The following is a 3069-nucleotide window of genomic DNA, read 5'->3' on the forward strand; positions in this document are numbered from 1 at the left end:
GCACCTGGGTGCCAAGCACACCTGGGGCCTAGCTGAGTCTTTGGGACAGCCCAGGATGGGAGCAAGGCATCTGGGTCCCCAGACAGGAAAGACTCCCATGCCTGCAAGTGTGCAGTGTGCCCCCACCTGGCTCCAGCTGCCTGCCTGCCTGCCTGCCTGGCACCATCCTCCCTCCAGGCTGGAGACTGGCAGGCATCCTCTCTTCCCCGCAGCCCTGGCCAGTCTCAACTCCCCCCGGGCATGAGGCTCAAAGGGAGGCAAGGAGGAGGCAAGGGTAACCAGCCAAGGCAACACTTTTACTCAAGGTCCCCACCCTGTGGAACCAGACCTCGCCTCCCCTTGCCCTCTAGCCCTGACTCTCCCCACCCAGCCAGTCCCACCAGGGACAGGGGTTCCCCAACCCAGGGCAGCGCCCAAGCAGCTGGCACTCACCACTGCTGTTGGTGTCGGCTGTGGGCGCCCAGTACTGGGCCCTCCCTATTTGTAGCCTCCCAAGGCAGGAGGGGGGCAATTACAAGGACCCAAGTAGGTCACTGATGAGGGTGCCCCGGGGGCCTTCTGCCTCCTTCCTTCAACAGTCACCCGCACCCCCCTTCTCACCACCCACCTACCCACGCGCACATCAAAGACCCAGGCTGGGCCTCAGACACCACTCCCCTTGCATCGCTGTCTGCCTTGTGCTGCCTCCTGCCCTTGGCTGAGCCACCACATCCCTCTCCCTAACCCTTCACCCTCAAGAGGCACCCACGAGAAACGTGGAAGTTGGGTTGAGGAGGGCACACACTTCAGCCCCACCGTGACTGCACTGGGATTGGGGTGGGTCTTGAAGTGCATCTGATGTAGCTTCCCATTTATGGATGAGAAGACTGATTCCCCCAGGAAGCTTTGGGGGACCCTCTGTGCCGGGTCACCCAGGTGTTGGGTGACTCTTGGCTGGGAGCTGCCTGCTTCCCCAAGGCGAGTGCTGTGGGTGTCCCTGGCACCTAGGAGGCAGGGGTGCTCCAAGCAAGGCGCTTTTCTTGCCCTGCACCCTACATGGCCTCAGGACTGGTGGTTTCAGAGTCACTGGGAGCTAGAAGCTTCCAGGAGAAGGTTTGTTTTCTTGCCCTTCTGTATTCAGCAGCAAAGCAGCTGTCCTGACTCTCCTGAGGGTTACAGCGGGGTCCCCCTGGCTTGGGGCCCAGGTCACGGGGTGTTGAGTGTCCCCTACTTGAATTCCCTCCTCAGGGAAGTGCTGGGCTTCGGTTTCTGTCTTCCTCCCTCCTCAAACCATCAAAGCCCACGCGGAGGTTGAGCTTGGCTTGGCCAACACCCCGAGGGCACCCGGCTGCCCGCTCTCCACTCACCTCTTCCCCTGAGAATCTGACCGATTCACCCCTTACTGCCTGGCCATCTCTTTGAGGCTCCAGAAAGCCTTTCTTTCTTTATGATTGAATTTATCATGTATTTGAAAGGCAGAGTTACAGAGAGAAAGGGAAAGACAGAGAAAGGGGGGGAAAACACAGACAGAGAAGGAGAGATCTTTCAGCTGCTGGGTCACTCCACAAATGGCTGCTACAATGGTCAGGACTGGGCCAGGGCGAATCAAGGAGTTAGGAGCCACCTTTGGATCGCCCCACATGGATTAGGGGCCCCAGGACTTAGACCATTCTCTGCTTCTCTCCCAGCTGCATTATGAAGCAGCATTTCTATAGGATGTCCCACTGCAGGTGGCAGCTTAACCCACCACACCACAACACCGACATTTTAAATGCCGCCCAGGCTTTGTTTTTAGCAAAGGCAGCCATAGGATCAAAAGCAGAAAACCTTTGTGTCACTGCTCTCTTTGCTGTTTCCTCCCCTAAGCTTGAGGGATCCCTCCCCCTTCCACAGAAAGAGAACCCAAGAGTCAGAAGACTGTCAGAGAGCAGAAAAGATTGCCTTCTGGGCTGGTGGAGCCATCCTGACGCCCACAGAGGCAGCCAGGCAGTAATGACACCTTGACCTCGTGCTTGGTACTCAGCACCCAGTTGAGACTTCCGGAAGTCCCAACCCTCATGAACAGGAAAGAAGAGCTGTGATTAGCCCCGTTTTATTGATGGGGGCGGGGCATAGAGAACAGAGCACAGTGATGCAACACTAGTTGGGGCCGCAGCCTCCCAGCAATTAGCCCAGTGGCAGGTGGGCCGTGCCAACCACCGACCCCTGCCAATCTAGCCCTACCACCTCCCTGTAGCAGGTTGCCTTTCCTCTCTGGCTTTCATTTTTCCCCATGTGTCAGTGGTAGTGGAAGACGGCAGTAGGAACTGCTCCCAGAGTTGCCGTGAGGCTGCAGAGAGCTACTTCTTCCACAGCTCCAGGGATAAGCAGAGCCTAGCATGTGGTAGGGACTTGAGCAACATGAGTTGCAACTTCCTCAAAAGGCTGAGGTTTGGCTGGCACAGGAGCTATTCATGGTTCTGTGTTGAATGGTAGAGGTACCTGTACAAGGCCTGGGGTGATTCACTGTAAGCAGACAAAGTCCCTGCTCTGTAGACACAAACCATCCTGCAGGGGAAGCAGACAAGACCAAGTTCCACATTTAATAGGTAGTGATGCAAATGCTGCAAAGAAAAATAAGGCAGAGCTAAGAGAAAGAAAGTTATTTGAGGGGCCTGGCACCGTAGTCTAATAGTTAAAGTCCTCACCTTGCATGCACCAAGGACCCACATGGACACCCATTCTAATCCCGGCTGCTCCAATTCTCTTCCAGCTCCCTTTTTGTGGCCTGGGAAAGCAGTCAAAGACAGCCCAAAGCCTTAAGACCCTGCACCTGTGTGAGAGACCCACAGAAAGCTCCTGGCTGCTGGCTTCAGATTAGCTTAGCTCCAGCCATTGCAGCCACTTGGGGAGTAAACCAGCAGATAAAATATCTGTCTCTCCTCTCTGTAAATCTGACTTTCCAATAAAAATAAGTCTTTAAAAAAAGAAAAGAATTTTGGAATGGAAGCACCTTTTTTTTTTTTTAAGAATTGGTTGATTGATTGACTGATTTGAAAGGCAGAGTTGCAGAGAGAGGTGAAGAGAGATGTAGAGGTTTTCTAGCCCCTG

The sequence above is a fragment of the Ochotona curzoniae genome, unplaced genomic scaffold (genome assembly GCF_017591425.1).
Source record: "Ochotona curzoniae isolate NIBS_2020 unplaced genomic scaffold, NIBS_Ocur_1.0 scaffold_1037, whole genome shotgun sequence".
NCBI classification, from domain to species: Eukaryota; Metazoa; Chordata; class Mammalia; order Lagomorpha; family Ochotonidae; genus Ochotona; species Ochotona curzoniae.